A 22,115-nucleotide genomic window follows, 5' to 3' on the forward strand; every position below is an offset into this window, starting at 1 on the left:
ACGGCAACAAAACGGAAATCATGGCTTGGAATATCAATAATACCCATCTCGACGTTGTTTCTTTCATGCGATATCTGCGAATTAAAATTATCCAAGACGTCAGCAATATTGCCGTTCAGAACCTAGAACGAGTACATAAGGAATGTCAAAAAAAACTAAAGGCATGGGCTCACTTCCCCTCTCCGTTTTGGGGAGGACAAATTTAATTAAGATGTCTATCCTGCCTAAATACACTTTTCTGTTTAATTCCATCCTCCTGGCTTTTGATACTATACAAATAGATAACTGTCAACGTGAGTTAAACTCCTTTGTTTGGAAATATGGAGCTACTAGACTGGCCTGGAAGAAGCTGAGGAGAAGAAGGGAAAAAGGGGGGTTAACATTACCAGACCTGCAGTACTACGCATGGGCGTTCCAGCTATCTTTTTCTAGAATGCTTTTAAAAACACCTTCAGTTTCTTCCAGGGGTGAGATGTTTCGAGCCATGTTAGAGGGAGCAGATCTTCCACCGGACGGCTTCCTCTTCAAGTTTGGGGATCAGAATTTTTTTTTTAAAGTAAAATTAAAAATTCTCCAATCATTGGCCAGAAGCAGGGCTAAAATAAGAAAGCGCATAGGGCTTAGCTACTTTTCAAACCTAGCACCTATGTGGGACTCGCCAGGTACTCCACCGTGCCTAAAATACAGACTGGCTAGTCCGATAAAGGAGGCTGAAATCTTGTGTTGGGGGGATCTGCTGGCAAGTGGCTCAATGGTATCGTGGGAAGAGTTGCGGGAGAGAGTAGGGCCGAATCTCTCGAGATTCAAACACATGCAGTTGACCAGCTGGGCTCAGGTGCTGAGTAGGGAGCGGGTCCCCTTAGGTAATTCTAGCAACCTGGAAAATCAATTGATGACAAGATCAGGGGGGGGAAAGGAGGTCTCCTGCTGGTACTGGTCAATCCTGGAAGAGATAGATGGAGACTTCACACTTGCCGAGGAGTTATGGGGAGGAGAGGTGGGTGCCAACTGTGAACAGTTGCAGCTGGATTCCTTTAGCTTACTGTATAAGATTGTGAAGCCAGCATGGTTGAGGCGAAACCACCTTTTTACGCTACACCGAGCATATTTTTCTCCCCAAAAGCTGGCAAAGTTTTCTCCTGGGAAAAAATGCAATAAATGTGACTTGTTAGAGGCATCAGATGTGCACATGTTTAAGGATTGCCCTGCTATCAGCCAGTTTTGGGAGGAAGTGAAGGATGCCCTGAGTTCTATACTTAACACTACACTGAATATTACTCTCCCTTTAATTATCTTTGGGATTGATGAAAAAATCTCTGGGCAGACCAGATCTTTCCTCTTCTTTGCAATCCTTTTGGCAAGGAGACAGATTTGAAGGTTTTGGGTGGATACTACACCCCCTACATACTCGGGATGGCTGACGTCCCTATACGAAGTCTCAAGGACTGACCTGGCTAGATCTGGTAGCGGGAAAAAGCTTGCATTTTGGGACTTTCTGGTACAATGGAGCTAGGATTTCTTTTTTTTTTTTTTCCCCAGGTCCTATGATTATGCCTATTTTCTGCTCCAAGGACCTAAACTAATGGCTCTCCTCGGTGAAATTGAGGTCCAACGGGTTGCAATATACCTTGATGGAGTATAGCAAGTCGCCCGCTGTGTGCTGGTTTCCCTCCTCTGCCAGTGTGTGGAAAATGAAATTTTGCCTAGGAAAGATGTCCCCTACGTGTACCCTATGTTACATGTCATGTGCATGTCACCCATGCACTTCCTCGTAGTGGCCTGAATCACTAGGCCTCTACATTCATGTCCTGCATTAGAAATGGCTGTCATCAAGTTTCCCAAAAGTTAAGCTAACATAAGGCCCATGTATTTGCATTTCATGACTCCTGACACACTGAAAGCCGCAAGAAGCCCAGCAAGAGGCCTGCCAAGACAGTATTATGAATAACAGTTATCTGTTGCTTTACAGAATCACATTACAGTCTGGTGAAGAAGGTACACAGAACCCATCTGCATAGATAGGGCCCAGCCATTTTGTCTCTGTTTAAGTGGATTACAGTGCTTGCATCCATAGAAGAGCTCACAGCCCTCATGCAATGAACGAATAATCAGATAATACATCCCCTGACTCTAGATATCAGTTGTACTAGATGTGCTGGTCGCCTTGACACAAGAGATCTCTCTACTAGGTTGAAAGTCAGCTTCCTCCCAGTTACACGTCAATTGCACGTCATGCTCAAAGTTGCACAATTAGGGCATAGTTCCAGCTAGCTATCCAAACTCCTCCTCTAAGTACCCACCCACCTATGACACCTACCTATCACCTACCTATGACTCATCAAAGTACACACCCTCATGTACACCCACATGTTCTTATCTCATTTTCTTTCTTGCTCTGCTTAGCCTATGTACAAGAAATGTATATATACTATGTTCAGTAAATAATTGTTAGAAGACTCTTCCTGAACCTCAGAGGTGATGGAACATATTCTCCCTTTGACTCGAGTTATTGGAATAAAGCCCATTTAACTTGGACACCACGGATCCTGTCTCTCATTTGATGCATGATACTTTGTTAATGCCTAGAAATTCTGCCAGGGTAAAATTTTATTTACCACAAGTGTCTTGGTCTGGGCGCCAATCTTTCGATCTCTGGTCATGGACAAATAGACACATAGGGGTCGATTCAGATTCGGGGAAAAAAACGTCCGTACGATTTGTATCCGGAGCCCTCTCCGTACGAATCGTACCCATCCATCCGAATCGCGAAGTACGATCCATATTCCGTGAATCCGTCTGAATCATCGCGATCCGTATGTATTGCAAGGCTGAAACCGTGAACCGTACGACTCGTACACATACCGTACGACTTGTACACATACCGTACGACCCGACGAGTACGATCCGGACCGGGGTATGAGGACGCGATTGGTACGGTCCACATCAGGTAAGGGCGAGTCGTATGGAAAAGCACACAAACACATACACACCCTACGCACCGCACCCCTGCGATCATGGGGTGTACGAGCCGTACCCCCATTGTACGATCGGTGTACGAGCCATACCCCCATTGTACGATCGGTATACGAGCCGTACCCCATGTACGATCGGTGTACGAGCCGTACCCCCATTGTACGATCGGTGTGCAAGCCGTACCTCCATTGTACGATCATGTATGAGCCGTACCCCATGTACGATCAGTGTACGAGCCATACACCCATCGTACAATGGGGGCACGGCTCGTACACTGATATACAATGGGGGTACGGCTCTTACACCAATCGTACATAGGGTACGGCTCGTACACCGATCGTACAATGGGGGTACGGCTCGTACACCGATCGTACATGGGGTACGGCTCGTACACCGATCGTACAATGGGGGTACGGCTCGTACACCGATCGTACAATGGGGGTACGGCCCGTACACCGATCGTACAATGGGGGTAGGCTCGTACACCCCATGATCGCAGGGGTACGGTGCGTACCCCTGTGATCAAGGGGGTACGCATCGTACCCGGGGGGGCCGTTCCGTACCTGTTTCGGCACGAACTCCGCTTTTACGGCTGTTTTCAGCTCCCGTAGAAAAAGGGTCGTACGGTGCGTACCCGACACGTATCGTACTTGCTGGGTTGTAAAAACCAACCGCAAACCGTACAGATGTTGCGTACAGCGGGTTCCGAGGGAGAATCGTACGGAGATTAGAGTCATATGGTGTCTTGTACGACTCGTACGGAGTACGGCTCCTGGTACGAATCGTACTTTGTCGTACGTATGGGACGTTTACAGGTACGATTCGTACGGGGACAAAAATGCTCCGTACGACGATTCGGAGCGCTTTTTACCGGATCGGAATCGACCCCTCAGTGGTGGTCGGTGGTCTCTTGCACGGGGCAACGGCAAATGGGGCCAAAAAAAAACAAAAAACACTGCCTAAATATTCCCCATTGCTAATTATGAGATGATTTGGGCCAAAACAGCATTAACTACTAAGAAACAATTCAAACAACTTTCTAACAGAAACATTAGACACACCAGCCACTGTAGATCTAACAAATCCTGCTATATCGTTAGAGTTCACCATGCTCCCAATTAGGATGTATGACGCTATAACGCATACTTTTACTCCGCAGACCATTACAACGCGACTTTTACTCCGCATACCGTTACAACGCATAGCGCCTTGGGGCGCTGGATAGTGGTAAGTATAATTTACTATTCTAACTCCAGTCCCCGTGGACCCTAGGGAAGGTGTTGGATAGTAAATTATACTTATCCCCTATCCTAGAGCGCCCCCCAGCGCAATGCGTTGTAATGGTATGCGGAGTAATGGTCGCGTTGTAATGGGTCTGCGGAGTAAAAGATCCGTTGTAACGGGTGTATACCTCCCAATTACATTGTTCTCCATGATTCTTAAAACAGCTAACAAAGCCCACATATCTGGACTCCTGATATACATCCAACACAGCTTGATTTTGCCTTGTAAATGCTATCACAGTACATAACAGTACTCCCCACAATGAATTATCATGCACTCATCTTTATCTTTCGCATAGTGAGCATGTCTTTTGAACTATATTTGTACTTCGGTGGCACAATCCACAGGCCTTAAATATCACAAATATACATGTACATTGAAAAGAAAACCAGAATACAATGCCTACATCATGTCATCAAAAGCTGAGTTAGACTTTGGTCTGCAGTGGTAACCTTGCGATCCTTGATGAAAGTCACTGTACTGCTGAATCTACCACCAGACAATTTCAGATCTAGTATGTACACTGCGCAAAAACAATACCATGACTTTTCTGGATAGCATCTTCTTTATATTTTGGTAGGAATTACGGCCCTTAAGAGTTTGGCAAATGAGAATGAACCACCAAAATGTTGTGGTTCATTTTATGGTTCATCCACCCTCTGCCGTAAAATGCCAATACTGTATTTAATGTTTTTTGGAATGGTTGATGAACATCTGCCATTGATGTGCCATATCTCCCACCTACCCCCAGCTCTGTGGACAGTTTTAAAGATGAGAACTGATGGATAGATCATTGAAAAACCAATATATTGTCAGCCGTATTTAATGGCCCTGGACAGTCAATGGATTCATGGAGGAAAACACTTCCCACCTGTTATGGAGGTAAAAAAAGTACAAATAGCCATATCCTGCACACATCCACTCCACAATCAACACTGATGCAGTGAGGTTTGGAAATGTATGTGGGAGAGAGCGCTGACCAAATGGCTTCTGCAGTAAAAAAAACTCTAAGGCAAGTAAACAACAAAAATAGGATCAAAACATTTTTTAAATTACAAAGTTGACATATTTTAAATTTCATGTCTACCCCCAAAGTATAATGCAAACCATACATCACACATATGTGAATGTTACTATGTCACATGCATACACACACTACAAATCAAAGTTGGATAAATGTATGAATATATGCATTTATTATGTTTATAAACATCTTACAAAATGATGTACCTTTAAAAATATTGAATCTACTCATATAATCTAGCCTATTGGTCAAAGCATGTTTCACAGTTGCAAAACAAATAGAGAAATCTAAATGCACACACCCTGCCATATCAATCATTAAGTATTTGACCTTAGTTTACAACTTTGACATATGAAAATCAAGAGTATTTCTAGTATTTTTTTAGGTAGGTTTGGATACCACATTACAAGGACCGCAATGAATCACATTATTAACCAATAGACCTGGAAGCTCTAATGTAGAAAAGTTTGCATTTGGTTAACCTTACAATCAACTAGTACAATATAATGCACATTCCCTCAAGCACAAAAATAAAAAAATACAGTTCTAATTTAACAAAAACAAAATATGAAACATAAATACATGGCAGAATATTGGGGGAGGGGATTAATTTGGAAGTCAAGAAATGGCAGATGATCCAATTTCGTGCTAAATATTGCTTACCTAGTCCTCCCCCTCACATTGGGAATCCTCTATCAATGTATCTGGAAATCAAGAGTCCTCTAGTGGGGCAGAGAGGTCTTATCAATCTTATAAAAAGTGGTGGGATGGGTGTTGTAAGAGACATTTAGTGCTCAATGTATAGTGAGGAACTGACAGAGGAGGTGCAGTCCCTGGTTCTGAGAATTCAACCCACCCCTCCAAGACACTCTGGGCCTAATTCGGTTCCAGAGGGCTTTCTGGATGAAATGTGCCCCAGGAGTAGGAGCGAGGGAGTACGATACTTCCGTAAGCATACGGACTCGATTCGCTCCGACTTCCATTGAACTCTATGGGAGCATGCGTACAAATGCATGCACAGGCTCCCATAGTAAAAAAGGGGTGGGTGGGGTAAAGCATACACCCTGTAGCAGACACCCCATGGTGACCGCCACACTGTGCTTGCTTGGATCGGGAGGACCCATGGGCACCCCGTGACAAATTCGGTGGGCCCCGAGTAAAGGGGGGCCTGGTATGGCCCCCCCAAAGTAGATTCTGACAGCTGTTTCATCTTGCGTGAATCATACTCGCTTGGGCGGAATCTGGCTCCACTGCGGGGCATGTTTAGTCTACATACAAGTCGTATGGACAGGTTCGGGTCCCGGAAACGATTCGGTCTGCGCGTATGCGAACTTTGCATCCTACTTGGTCTTTCGTACCTGTTTTCGAATCGGTCGTGAACAGGGGCTATGAATTAGATCCGGCAAAGCCAAATCTGATTCGGAGGCCTTCAGAACGACATCAGAATTAGGCCCTCTGTGCAGGGCAACCTGCGTAGATGTAATTTCACCCAGAATTTATATCAATTCATGTACCTTCTGCACCAAATTCTAGAGAACAATAACATCAGAATCAGCCCAGCATGAACGTCCTCAGTGATCAATAGAGTCTCCTTTGAAGCAAGGAGTGGTGACACTGGAGCAGGAGGAGAGGTGTCTGGGGCGAAGGAGATGCCAGTCCGAGTCTTTTGACCGGGTCAGCTCTCTCTGTGGATTTCCTGGCACAATGGGGATGGTGATGGTGGTGGCAGCTCCAGAAGGACGTCTGGACAGTGTCACAAAGAGTCATCATCTATCTCACTATTGGCCACTGACCCTAAGTTATCGTTTATGCTAGCCCCCTCACCTTCTGTGCTACTTGGTTATTCTGTACCACTGGTACCTCCCTTTGGTTCAAGTGGCTACGCAACGCTACCCAAGATGTTAGGCTGGCTTCTCTTTCAGAAAGTGAGGAGAATTCTACATTAAATACATACATAAAGAAAATATGTGAATTACAACTTAAGAATTTACTGCTACATGTTATACTACTAATGTCGTTTAGGCAATCATCTTACAAGCAAAGGCTAGACACAAAATCTGGGATTATGTCACATTTCTTTCCAGACCGAGATCTAAAATTAATAATAAAAAACACAGTCTCTCAAATTGGTCACACACATTATGACCAATATAAAAATAAATTAGTTTATATGTAAGCCATTCAGGTTCACTGATAACACACCAACACCCAAAATATCCCCATACCAAAATATTGAGTCATAAATATAAGATGTCAAAAATATCGACATCCTATATTTATAAAGGTAAGTACAAAAATATTGAAACAAAAATATTGATGACAAATATAGACGTAAACAATATTTTTTATTATATATATATATAAAATAAATATTAAATATTAAATAATAAATGTAATTAAAAAAATTGATTTAATATACATTTAACAAAAATAACAAATGAACTTAACCTAAAAAAATTAAACACACATGCAATATTTATTATATATATTTACTGTAAAACAAAAAATAAACTATTAATTTACATTTATTTTATATGTTTAAAAATATATGAAAATGTAACAAATAAATATATATATATTTATATACCAATAACAATAAATATATGTTAAAAAACACTCTATCATTAATTAAAACATTAAACTATTTAAAAATATTTAAATTTAAACTTCCCACTTTAATCAATACAACAGTAGGGAAAGTGTTGGATAGCGGAGGGGTAAAAATTACAATTCCCACTCCAGTGAGTGCAACAGTAGGCACGTGTTGGATAGCGGAGGGATAACACTTAATATTCCCACTCCAGTCAGTGCAACAGTAGGGAAAGGGTTGTATAGCGGAGGGGAAAAAACTTAATATTCCCACTCCAATGAGCGCAACAGTAGGAAAAGTATTGGATAGCGGAGGGGTAAAAATTTGTATTCCCACTCCTATGAGTGCAACAGTAGGGAAAGGGTTGGATAGCAGAGGGGAAACAAATAGTATTCCCACTCTAGTCAGTGCAACAGTTGGGAAAATGTTGGATAGCGGAGGGGTACAAATTACTCTTCCCACTCCAGTCAGTGCAGCAGTAGAGAAAGTGTTGGATAGCGAAGGGGTAAAAATTACTGTTCCCACTCCAGTGAGTGTGCGACAGTAGGGAAAGTGTTGGTTTGAGGAGAGATACAAGTTACTATTCCCACAACAGTCAACTCAAAATAAAAAAAAATAAAAAAATATCAACAACAAAAGATATATATATATATATATATATATATACATGTATATATATATATATATATATATATATATATATATATATACATATATATATATATATATATATATATGTATATATATAAATATGTAAACAATTTAAATATAAATATATTTAATTTTAACAATTAAAAAAATAAAAACCTATAATGTCAAATGCATATCACAAATACCTACAAATATTATATTAAATAAAATCGAAAAATATTTTTCAAACAAAGAAATGTTTTTAGTTATAAATTATTTATAAAACATTATTACCTACATTTATCTTATTTACATTCTACCCTATAATATCACACAGTTCACAACCCACATCTAAATTACAAATAAAATGTACTTCCATAATTCACATAAATAATTATCAATTAAATAAATATTATTAATTAATAAACAAATTAAAACACATAATAAATGATTAACTTCCCATCCTTTACCCCTATGAACACCGCAACCCACATCTAAAATTAATTACACAATTTTAATATAGCATTTTCAATTCATGAAATATTATTATTTAATAACAAACTATTAATTAATTAAAAATAAATTACTTCCCACCCTTTAGCCCCATAAACCCCACAACCCGCACCTAAAATTAATTACAGAATTTCAATATGTATTTTGAAATAATTAATTAATATTAATTAACAACTAATTATTAATTAATTAAAAATAAATTACTTTCCATCCTCTATCCCTATAAACCTCACAACCAGCACCTAAAATTAACTACGCCATTTCCTTATTAAGTTTCAATTCATTAATTAATGTAATTAACAACAAATTAATAATGATTTTAACACAAATAAGTTCCCACAATTGACACTATAAAATATCAATTAAATAAATATGAATAAATAAAAACTATCATTAATTTATCATAGTTAAATTACTTCCCACCCTATTCCCCATAACCCGCCACAGATCTTAAAAACGCAAAATGTAATTAAAATAAAATTGATAACTTCTAAAAAAATAACACATATATTAAAAAACATCAACAAAACTTATACAAAAACATTCATCACATACATTTGAAATATATACTAAAATACATAATACTAATTAAAAAATCGATATTTTGACAACTATAGTTTTGCAAATGATATTATTGGCTTCTATATTTTTAAAAACAATATTCCTTACCTTAAATTCGATATTCTTGACCACGATATTCTTGCTGCAGATATTTAGGACTTGACATTCCTGTACTTCGATAATTCCAACTCGATATTTTGTCTGCACATCAGCCATTCACATGCTAAGTGCTTTGACTAAAATGCACTTGTAACATGGTGGATGTAGCATCTGTCATATTTGTAACAGAGTGCCCTCTCCCACAACTTTACATAGGGCAGATTGTTTTATTGCTATATGCCACAGCACATATGTTCATGAGTCTAAAGTTTGCCATGATGCACAGACACATTGCAAATGGGTGATTCAGCAGTGTATATGTCATAGTTACATCTGTGCCAAATATCATATAACCAAGGCGCAGAAGTCCTGACCATTGTCACCCTGGTAGAGGACTGTTCACCATATAGATCACTGCCTGCTTGCAAGGTAGCCCACTGCTGTGGATGGAGTTAACTCCTTGCATAGCAGTCAAATGTTCTAAGCATGCATCATGTGTAAAACTCAGGGCCTGATTTAGATTTTGGCAAACAGGCTACTCTGTCACAAACCTGAAAGATATCCCATTCACTTTATTCAAAGTGTGTTCTATCCTATGGCACTTGTAATAAGATGGACGGGGTATCTGTCATGATGTAACAGAGTAACATGTCTGCCAAACTCTAATCAGAATCTCAGTCTTGAAAAAAATGTTATTGGTAAGAAACAAACTTCCAAAATTGAAAGTTATTTTATTAATGAATAAAACAAATATGCCCAATGCCAGGGATCTTTTCACTTCGTGTGGGGAATGCAGGACCAAATCTATCATAATACTGGTTGCAAAAACTGGATGTAATTTGTGACCAGTATTTTTCTGAGCAGCACTGAACTTTGAGAACCAACCTATGTACTAACAGTTCAGTTCATAAAATTCTGAATTGGAGAGGGTTATAATCCATTCTAATTGAATGATATTTATCAGGTAGGTCACAAATTGCAACTCACTTCAATTGCTTTCAATCACAGGGATAGTGTCCTGCAAAGGTCAGTAGACCACCATGTCTGATTGCATTTAAATACAGAATGTTTTTTAAAAGCAGCCTGATTTCCTTAAAAGAAATGAAGGTGCTTTTAAAAACAAATCTTTTTTTTTAAAAGGTTATTTGAGAGTTGCCAGTAGTCCCCTGGACCAGCATCCACTCACCAAGACAGCTTTCCAAGAATTCATAAAGGGGATTTGGTCCAAACAGTACCTCTCCCCTTTTGCGAATGGGTGACCACCCCTACTTTGGCACTGGCAAATTTTCAATGGTTTGCAACCAGAATTCTGGTCAGACACCATTCATACATGCTGGTCCACTCTGCCAGCCTAGGTAAGGTTTCTGTCTTTGTCTTGTTTTTCTGCCTCATTGTGAAGTATTGTGCCTTTTTTTGCCCATTTGCCTCCTTGTGTCTTTTTTTGTGCCCAGTTGTCTCCTTGTGACTTTTCTGTGCCTGTTTTTGTCCTTGTGCCTCTCCTGTGCCCATTCCTCTATTTTTTCCTGTTTGCAACTCTTGCAACCTTTCCGCTGCTGCTGCCCCCGCTTCCCCTCCTCCCTTGCCGGTTCCCGCCTCCCTGCTGCGCCCACCTCCTAATTAATGGCGCCCACTGCGTGATGTGCTGAGCAAGACCTCTGACCTCCTGGTCAGGGATACTGCTCTCCCCTCATGCAGCTCCGACGTTGCCCCACTGACCCCAGCACCTCTCTGCTTGCGGATAGGTGTCCGAGGCCCTCCTACAACTGCAAGCTCCTGCCTGCACCTCATCCTGGTGGTCCAGTGGGAAAGTCTTCCTCTTCTGCTGGTCCGCTCTGCCAGCCTAGGTAGGTTTTCTGCCTTTGTCTTGCCTGTCTGCCTCGTTGTGCAGTTTTGTGCCTTTTTGTGCCCGGTTGCCTCCTTGTGTCTTTTTTGTGACTGTTTTTCTCCTTGTGCCTATCCAGTGCCCATTTGTCTGTTGTATTCCTGTTTGTCACTCTCACGCCCGTCCTGTCGCTGCTGTCCTCATGGCTCCTCCACCTCTGCTGTTTACCGCTCCCGCCTCCCAGCTGCGCCCCCATGCCCTGACCCCTACTTAGGGGTCAATTCCGATCCTGGAAAAAAAATGTCCGTACGATTCGTATCCGGAGCCCTCTCCGCACGAATCGTAAACATGCCGACTAATACAATCCGAACAGGGGTATGAGGACGCGATTCGTACGGTCCACATCAGGTAAGGGCGATTCGTACAGAAAAGCACACAATCACAAACTCACCGTATGGTCCGTACACAACATGATCGCAGGGGTACGGTGCGTACCCCTGCGATCATGGGGTGTACACTCCGTACCCCGCTCCGGACGGCTATTCAGAGGAGTTTTTTCCCGAATCGGAATCAACCCCTTAATGGTGGCTGTTGTGCGGCTGCCCCGCTGGTTCGCTAAAGGCACGCCAAAGGCAAGCCCATCTGCGCCCGTCTGCAAAAAGCGGTAGGAACCCTGGTCCTCTGGCATCCCACTGCTACGACCCAGCTACTCTCCATACACTCAACCCTGGAAGAAACAACAACTGCCAGCTGTTGACACCAAACACCACCCATGGCCTGTTCTCTACTCACACTGCTGATGCACCTTCACCCACCTCCAGAACCCCATGGCCACCACCCACCCACCGGGAGCATCGCACACAAACCTCTGAGCTGCGTCCTCCTCAATGTACACTCCCTGCACAGGCACACATTAGAGATCTGGAACTCCTTGACACCCTATCGCCAGATGTCATCTTCCTCACAGAAACCTGGACCAATGCCACCTCCGCCCCCAGCATCATAACCGCCATCCCGGACTGATACAAGATCCAGAGGAAGGACCGCCTCAACCACCTGGGAGTAGGACTCGCCATCATACACAAATGCTCCCTCCGACTCACTACTGCCAGCACAAACGGCTGCTCATCCCCCATGGAACACCTCCACTTCCAGATCCAGACCAACCCCAGAATGACCCTACGCAGCATCCTCAACTACAGACCTCCTGGAACACACACCAAATTTGCTGCAACCATCACAGACCTCATTGCGCCCCATGCCATAGCCTCCATGGACTACGCACTGCTCAGAGACCTGAATTTCCACTTCAACAACCCCAGTGACCCCCAACTCCACTTCCCTCCTGGACAACCCCACCAAGATTGGACTGAAACAGCTCGTCACCACCCCTACTCACAAGGCAGGACACACCCTCGACCCCATCTTCACAGAAGGAAACAACATCCGCTTCAGCCACACCACGCAACCCCTCTGAACGGACCACCACTGTGTACATTTCTCCTTCTTGAAAGCCACTGCACACAAACCCACACCTCGCCCCATGCAGGAATTGGAGCAAGGTCACCCAAATGCACCTCAGCTCCGTCCTCAACCATGCTCCCCCGTCCACCACGACCGACGCCAACTCTGCAGCCAACAAACTCCATAGATGGATCACTCACTGGGCAGACAAGCTCGCCCCCCTTCGGAACTCAGGCAGACAACACCCCAAGAAAGCCACCCGGTTCACCACCGACCTCCGACAGTCCAGACGCACTTGCAGACGTCTCAAAAAAGTATGGAGAAACAGTAAAATCCCGGAAGCACACACCAGCTACAAAACTGCCATGACAGAATACCACCAATGTATCAGATCCACTAAAAGGATCTTCATCCAGGACAGAATCCTCGCCAACTCCCTCAACTCGAAGGAACTCTTCAGCATCATTCAAGAATTCACCAAACTCCCCAGCAAAGACTCAGATGCCCCCCTCCCAGGACTTTGGCTCCTACTTCCATCTCAAGATCAAGTCCCTCTACGACAACTTCAACGAACAGAAACAAGGCACCGACACTACACCTATCTCCATCAATGCCAGCTAGTCTACCATGTCAGCTTGGACCCCATCATCAACTCCACCTTCAAAACCGGAATGGTTTCTGATTACTGGAAACGTGCAGAAGTCAACCCCTAAGCAAGAGGCCCCCTGCAGACCTGACAGACCTCAAAAACTACAGACCCATCCCGTTCTTCCCCTTCGCAGCCAAAGTCATTGAGAAGATCGTCAACATCCAGCTCCCAAACTTCATAGAAGCCAACTCAATCCTCAACTCCTCCCAATCCGGACTCTGCAGCATCCACAGAACCGAGACCGCCCTCTTAGCCGCCACAGATGACATTCGTACTCTCCTTGACCAGGGCCACATGGTAGCCCTCATCAAACTAGACCTCTCAGCAGCCTTCGACACCATCTCCCAGTGCACACCCACCACCAGACTCCACAACACCGGCATACAGGGAACTGCCGTAGATTGGATCCGCTCATTCCTCACCGGCCAAACCCAAAGAATCAGGCTCCCACCCTTCCTCTCGGAACCCACAGAGATTGGCTGCGGAGTACTCCAAGTATCATTGCTCAGCCCTATGCTCTTCAACATCTACATGCCCCCCCCTCGCCGCCATCATCAAAAAGCATTTATTCAGCATAGTATCTACACCGACGGCAACCAGCTCATCCTCTCCCTCACCAAGGAACCTGCCACCACCAGACTCAGCTTCCAGAAAAGAATGAAGGACGTCACATCCTGGATGAGCAGCAGCTGCCTGTCGCTCAACTCATAGAAAAGAGAAGTCATCATCCTCGGATCTACCCCCTCCGGATGGGACAACACCTGGTGGTTCACCACCCTCTGCAACACCCCACCCCCATTGACCATGCCCGCAACCTTAGCATCATACTCAACTCCTTCCTCATCATGACCCGACAGATCAACGCCGTCTCCTCCATGTGCTACAACACCCTCCACATCCTCTGCCAGACCTTCAAATGGACCCCCCGAATCCAGAAAGGCCATCACCCACGCACTCATAACCAGCAAATTGGACTACAGAAACACCCTCTGCGCCGGAATCAACAAATCTCTGCAAACTCTAGACCATCCAGAACACTGCTGCCAGACTCGGCCTTGACATCCCACGACAAGACCACATCATCCGGCACCTACAAGACCTCCGTTGGCTCCCTGTCAAGAAGAGAGTGACCTTCAAGCTGCTCACTCCTGCATACAAATCCCTCCAAAACACTGGACCGCTATACCTCAATGAAAGAGTCTCCTTCTACGCACCCAAGAGAAGCCTCCACTCTGCCGACCACGCCCTGGCCGAAATCCCTCACATCCGCAGAGCCAGAACTAGAGGAAAAGCCTACTCCTACATTGCGGCAAAGACCTGGAACTAACATCTGCTCAGCATCAGATGGGCCCCTACTCTGCAAGCATTCAGGAAGATGCTCAAAACTGGGCTCTTTGGATGAGAAGGAGCTGCACAATATCCCCCAGACCCCCCCCCCCCACCTCCCACCCCCCAGCACCCTGAGACCCTTATGGGTGTGTAGCGTACTTCACAAATCCCTGATTGATACATGTGGGCCATAATCACAATCAATTTTTAAAAGGCTTTTCTGAATCAGTAAATGGGTTAAGTACATTAGGAAAAGGGTTTTAGTGCTCAAAACCCCTCAATAGTTATAGATTTCCTACTTTTATAAAGTGCAAGAAAATGCTGGCCTATTTTTTCCTTCTTGTACTGGACATCGTCCTTATCCAAGAAACACATCTCCTCGCTGAGGAAACTGTAAAACTCAAGCAGTGTCGGGTGGGACAGGCCATTTCCTCTTCCTATGATCATAGAACTGCCTACAGAGAGGTTGTTCTGGTGACAACATACATCAAATGAGGGGTTGCTATTCTCCTTCATACAAAACTTAAGACAAGGATGGTACAAACATGGATAGATCACCTAGGGAGATTCATTTAGCTAAACTCTCAATTCAGAACCATGTCTTAGTGTTTGGGTCTGTATATGCACCCAACATACAGAAAAGCAACTTTCTTCCAAGACTTACCAGACTTTGATCATGCCCAAATACTCATTGGAGACCAGAACATAACTCTGGATCCAATATTGGACAGGTTGAGCATACCTGATCTCAGTGGTAATCATGACAAACATTTCCTTGAAGACTTAATGGATGATCATGGTCAATCCTTGGCGCCTCCAGCATCCCGTGGAGAGGGACTACACCTTTCTATCATACCCATATGACATGAAAACAAGAATTTACTTTTTTCTGATTAAAAGCAGACTCTGACCTAAGGTGCAACATACCGACATGAGTACCATCTCCTAAAATCTTGGATTGGCTACTCTAAAGACAAGAACCTGATGCACAAACTCACTACATTATAAACTGCAGGATTACTTCAATGTGAGTGAAGACTCTGTACAGCCCCAATAAAGACTCGGGCGGCAAAAGAGATCTATATCGGAGGCATGATGATTCAAGATGCTTCAGTGAGGAGAAAGCTTGCAGAACAACAGCAGTCTGACTTAGAACCGGAGATTAAGATGCTACAGAGAGATTATAAGAGGTCCCCCTCGGAGGAGAAACGCAAACTTCTAACCAACAAAAATATGAACTGAACACATAGGATACGAAACAACTATTATGAACATGGTGAAAAGACCAGGCAACCACTAATCTTCTAACTGGAAGACTAAAACAAAGTGAAAAAAACTGTGCATTGTGAGCATTAGCAGACTCTAGAGGCTCTCTATTGATAGATCCCCTTGCATTTACAATGGAAACATGAAAGAAACTGCTTTCTTTGACGACCTGAAGACCCTGTGCCTTATATCTGAATTGTCAATACACTAGTAGGAGATATAGAGGCCACAAAAATCGTTGAAGCAATAAAATCAATGCCCACAGGAAAGGCGGCAGGTGAAGATGGATTCCCCATTGACTCTTAAAAATCACGTCGAAACAGACCACGCCCCTACTGACTGAAGTCTTCTGAGAAGCTGCTACAATCTGGAAATTTCGATCAGAATTCAAGAGGGCACATATAGCTTTGATCCCAAAACCAGGGATGGACCCCATACTCTCCACAAGCTACAGAGCCATTTAATTCCAGAACAGGAGTAGGGTTTGTACAAGGACGCTCATCGAGGAACCACTTGAGAACTCTCCTACACCTTCTCTGGCAATCACGTGCAGATGAACAGGAAAGGGTGGCCAACCTCCCATCATGCAGAGAAAGCCTTCGACCATGTGGAGTGTGGATACCTCCTCCAAGTCCTGACACGAATAGGCTTTGGAGCTAACCTCCTCAAAAATGATCCGTGCACTTTACTCTCTCCGCATGGCGCAGATTAACTGCAATCTTTTCTCTCTGATCCAATTCATATTGGCCAAGGGACTACACAGGGGGCTCCCTATCTCTGCTACTGTTCTCGATTGTACTGGATCCACTGAAATTTGCCATTCAGAGCAATGTGGCAATACAGGGATAATTCCCTGTCATTTAAAACTCATGCTATGTGCGGATGACAAATTGAGGACCATGTTCTCCCCAAGCACCTCTGTCCCTGCACTCCTGACCATAATGACTAGATTCTCCACATTCTCAGGTTATAAAATAAATTGGACTGAGTGAAGCCATGTCCGTGACATGATCAACGAAGGTGGACTCAATGGTGGGTTTCCACTTTAAATGCCTACCAGATAATCTTAAGTATCATGGAATTGTAGCTAGTAGTGATCTCAATAGAATGGCACATGATATTTTGTTGATTTTGATTGACCAGATGCAAAAGAAATTCCTTAAATGGGGGAGCCTTCCACTCTCAGTCTGTGGCAAAATGCATAGAATTAAGAATTAAATCACACATTGTTTCAACTATGTGTTGGCATGCTTCCACTCCATATCCCCCGCAAAACTCTGCTGTCTGTCAATTGATGGTCAAATCAAAATCTATGTCTGGGGAAACATGAAAACTATATTAGCTATGTCCAAACTATATTCTGACACTACAGCATGGAGGTTTTAAACTATCTAACAAGGAATGCAACGACATGGCTTGTCACATATCATAATTGTCGTACTATTTCAATAACGAACTGGAGACTTCAGATTGGGTCATTATCGAGTGATGTTTACAAGCAGTTGTCTTCGGCCCACAGATTATGTACTAGCAGCCCCAAAAGTCTAAGGACCTCGATAACTCAATCCTGGGGAACTCCAGACCTATCTGGAAATTGCAATGCAAAGTTTTTGCTTTTAATGCTTTCTTTAATCTTGAGGTCCCACTCTTGAACGGCGCTAATTTACTGATAGATGGATCTACAGTCCATTTGGTCTTCTGGGCCTCCAAGGGAATCATACTGATCCAACAACTCTTGGCATTTGATCAAGTGAAAACTTTTCCGGATCTACAAACTGGATTTGGTCTTCCGGACCACCACATATTGAACTACTTACAACTGAAATCTATACTTACTAAGAGGTTGGAACAGCAGACGCTAATGACCATCGCTTCCCCATCCTTAAATGCTTAGTTCTGAGGGGAGCACACAAAAAATATTCTCTGGCCTATAATCTTTACTCATAGGGGAATGATACTTAAAATCTACAGAGAAAGCTCTCCGACTGTACTGGTTGGAACAACTCCACAAACAATTCGAGGATGACGAATGGTCCACAGTTATGTAAAATCTTAAAAAAGCTAAGTTTCAGGCATGCTTCTCGAAGGCCTTTCCCCTAATTTTTTAGAACTGCTTTTGGGCACCAGATAAGCTTTATTAGACTCACATGTCACCTTCCTCAGAATGCTTGATATGTGGATACCAGGGTTGGGACCCATTTCCACATACTTTGGTCCAACTCCATCATAGCCCCGTTTTGGGATGTGGTTTAGAACTGTATCCAAGCTGTCCACTTAATCCAAGTGTGCCCAATGTGAGATTTCTCACATCTACATAACTTGGAGGATGTGGTAGGCTTTACCGTGCATTGCCGGGGTTGGGTAGTGTCTTCCTTAGCCACGGACAAGTTATGTATCCCACGACATTGGAAGAAAGTAATGCCTCCAACTCTGACAGAATATTTATTTTGATATGTTATTTGGTATTTATAAAGCAACCGGCTACTCCCAAGAGTGTCCCGGCGCTATAGACAAGTGCAATAATCACATTTGAAAAGACGATATATAAACTGAATGATCAAATGGTGAAATTCAATATACATTGGAATCCGTTCCTTGACAGCCTTTCATTAGTTGATACCAACTGAAGATACATGGGTCCACTTGAAATGTGATCGACCATGATCATCTAGACCCCAACTGTAATTCCCACATTGTCTTAACGACCACTCCTCCTTTTGTCAGTCCTACTTGTTCGTAAACTATCACCAGAGACCAGGAGATCGAAAGATTATAGTCTTATAGTGAAGATCAGAAAGAGACCGACCTTACCAAATCACTGGCACTCCACTTCTCTCAGATAATTTTTCTTGGGTAACTTATGTTTACTTGTACGCATGCTAACTGCTAATGTTTACTGCACGTTTTCTTGATACAAGCCACTGTAGTTGTTTACTTGAACTAATTAAGAATATGGTATATCAGCCTTTATGAATTTTTACCATAAGAGTTAATCAAAATATTCAAACGTAAAATTTAGTATGATAAAATCTACTTTTGAAACCCATTTCACATATGCGTTTGATTTAGGCTGTATAAGCAGAGTTATTGTGGAAACACATTATCACTATACAAAATGCTATAACTACATAACCAATGTTTATGTAAGGCATAGCTTGTATGTACTTAAAATTCAGTTCTGACTATTTTAGATCAATTATTTAATTAAGCTGTTGATTTAATATGTTAATTTAATTTCACAGTGTATTAGTGCATTTAATTATATGTTCATACTGTATTACATTGTATGTTTTAATATGAAGAATGGATTGTGAAATATACTGTAGAAAAACACATTCAGATGCTGGGCAACGTTCCAGATCAAGTTGTGCCCAGACATTTTGGCATACATAATTCCAAAGCCATATTCTGTTATGTTAGCTGATTAAATGTATTAACAATATTTACATTTCTACATGTTACACATTTTTTAAAATTAGATAATGTTAATAGTGGGTGTGTTTGTGAAATTAGTACAGATTTGCTCAGAGTCAAGGCACAGACAGCAAAGTCTATAGAAGCATGGCAAATGTTTAGCCATCACGTTGGTAGGATGATATAAAAATCATAGAATGACTAGTTCTTCCTGTTCTTAAGACTCATAGATTCACTTTAGTTCTTCCTTTTCTTTGTAGTGTCTTAGCGTTTGCTTCTGCTGGGTCTGGGGAATGATACATCTGAGGTGTCTGGTGGGGGCAGGATCTGAACAGAGTGTTATGGGTATGGGTAAGGCGTGGCAATTTGTGGCACTATTGTGCTTTTCACAACCATGTCACCCTGAGATGTTGTAGGGAGAGGGCGACAGAAGGTGGTGTTTCGCCACAGATACCAGAAGGAAAACATGATATTTTTCCAGTTTGTGTCTTAAAGCTATCAGATACAATGTCACATGTCTGCGTCCTGACATTGATGTTACTCTCTAGGAGGGCATTCTGTGTCAGTAGTATTGAAACTATTTTGAACATTTACCACACCTGCTGTCATGCCAATCAGATTTTGCCTTATCCCATTTATATTTTCAAAGGTACCCTGTCCCTTGCTCTCAACTGGAAGTTCTGTCTCACCATCCCCATTCAGCATTGGACAGCTTTTGGTTGTGGCCACAAGTCTCCCTTGTCTTTCTGACAATGTTCTTGTGCTTTGCCTTATTAGAAAAGAGGTAAGGTAGGGGTCCCCACATTGCAAATGGTGTTGGTCATTGTCCCAACTGTGGTGGCTGATGTTGAAGAATGGACACTACTAGATGCAATCGTGTTGCTGGCACCTGTGAGAGTGATTGGGCGCAGATGAGACAAACCTGATTGCTTTGGTGTTTCCTCTTGTCTGTCTGATTCGGCAGGAGGGCTACTGCTCCCACTGACAGAATGTGATGTTCCTTCTGCAGGCGGTCTGTACAGTTGCATGTACTCAGTACCCTGTTGACTTGATTTACTGCTACAAAATAAACATTTATTTTAGCATGAGTATTATCATTTAATGTCATTGTTTGAAATCGCATTGCTTTTACACACATATAAACATATTTTGTAACTATTTTTCTTGACTTTTCTAATACTCATTGTATAGTATATACATATAATTTTTAAATAATAGTATGTTCTATTTTAAAAAGTATGTATTACTTATTTTTTTATAGCTGTACCTGATTTAGACACATATTGATATTCGGGGACAAGCTTCTCAATTTGAAATGTGAATGATGAGCCACATACCGTATTGTAGATATACTACTTTAATATACAATTGAGTTTCCCAAAAATAGTATATTCACAACATTTGTAATAGAGGGAACAAAATAGCCAAACTAGACTTGTGGAATTATGTAAAACAATATTGCATTTAGCACATTGTGATGCTGTTGTTGACAACTTGGCTGAATGCATCTCCTATATGGATGTGGAAATACGATCAATAATTTGGCTGGTGTTTGTAGCATGCTGATGAATTGTGTACTTGTTGATATGGAATATATGCAGAGTTTTAGACCAACATGTAATGGCCCTCACATTGCACAGGGTCTGACCATATAATAATGTCTGTCCTAATTGTGCTTTATGTTGTTGATGCAGTCATGTGTGGCATAAGATAGGAATACATTTTTGTTTTGAAAAGTGAAATTGTTTAAAATGTTAAATATATTATTTTAGAAATTACTTGTGCAATTTACGATGTCTGTTATTGCTAAAAAACGTAGGTACTTATATTTTTTCTTTCATTTATAAGTATTAAGAATAACACCTCCCTCTAATTAACTGCCTGCACTGATTACAGGGCTGGCTTTACGTGATTTAAGTGTGTGTGTGTGTATAAATATATATATCTACTCCTCTCTGCTCGAGATCACAGTAGTTTTACGGGGCACTGTCATCACATGTCCTCAGAAGGCAAACCACCATGTTTAATGTGGGCACTCAAGATCTTTTATTCACTCCACACAAAACATATTTTTAAATGTGGCAAATAATTAAGAAACGTATACTAATAAAATGTGACAGAATATCTTATTTATTTATTTATGGTATTTATAAAGCGCTCGGCAACCCTACGGGCATCCTGGCGCTATCAAGTATAACTGGAACGGTATGCATCATGGGATTGGATAGGTGGACATTTTATTCTGGGGCAGTTAGACTTTAGGGAAGGGCCATGTTTTTACCTTTTTTCGAGAAGCCATCAGCCATCTCGAGGTGTTAAACCAATATGTATGGGCTATTTTGACATATTCCATTTTGGGTCTAACAGTATTGTCTTATGTTTCACATTGGACATCACATTTAACTGATCCGCTGTTCTGGACCACACTCGCCCTACACTTGTTCATGATTATGTTCAGCACCTCAACGCCAGACAACTGTGGCTCTACCCTCATAAT

General features: G+C 42.3%; 1 long non-coding RNA gene across 1 annotated transcript in view; it reads right to left on the reverse strand.

Moving 5' to 3' along the window:
- Positions 1-22,115, reverse strand: part of LOC144753498 (uncharacterized) — a 261,760-nt gene that overhangs the window by 49,620 nt on the left and 190,025 nt on the right. Inside the window, exon 4 of the long non-coding RNA XR_013594389.1 lies at positions 20,541-20,677. This is a non-coding gene — a long non-coding RNA (uncharacterized LOC144753498). The remainder of the gene's footprint in view (positions 1-20,540; positions 20,678-22,115) is intronic.

This window comes from Lissotriton helveticus, chromosome 5_1, assembly GCF_964261635.1.
Source record: "Lissotriton helveticus chromosome 5_1, aLisHel1.1, whole genome shotgun sequence".
Taxonomy (NCBI): Eukaryota; Metazoa; Chordata; class Amphibia; order Caudata; family Salamandridae; genus Lissotriton; species Lissotriton helveticus.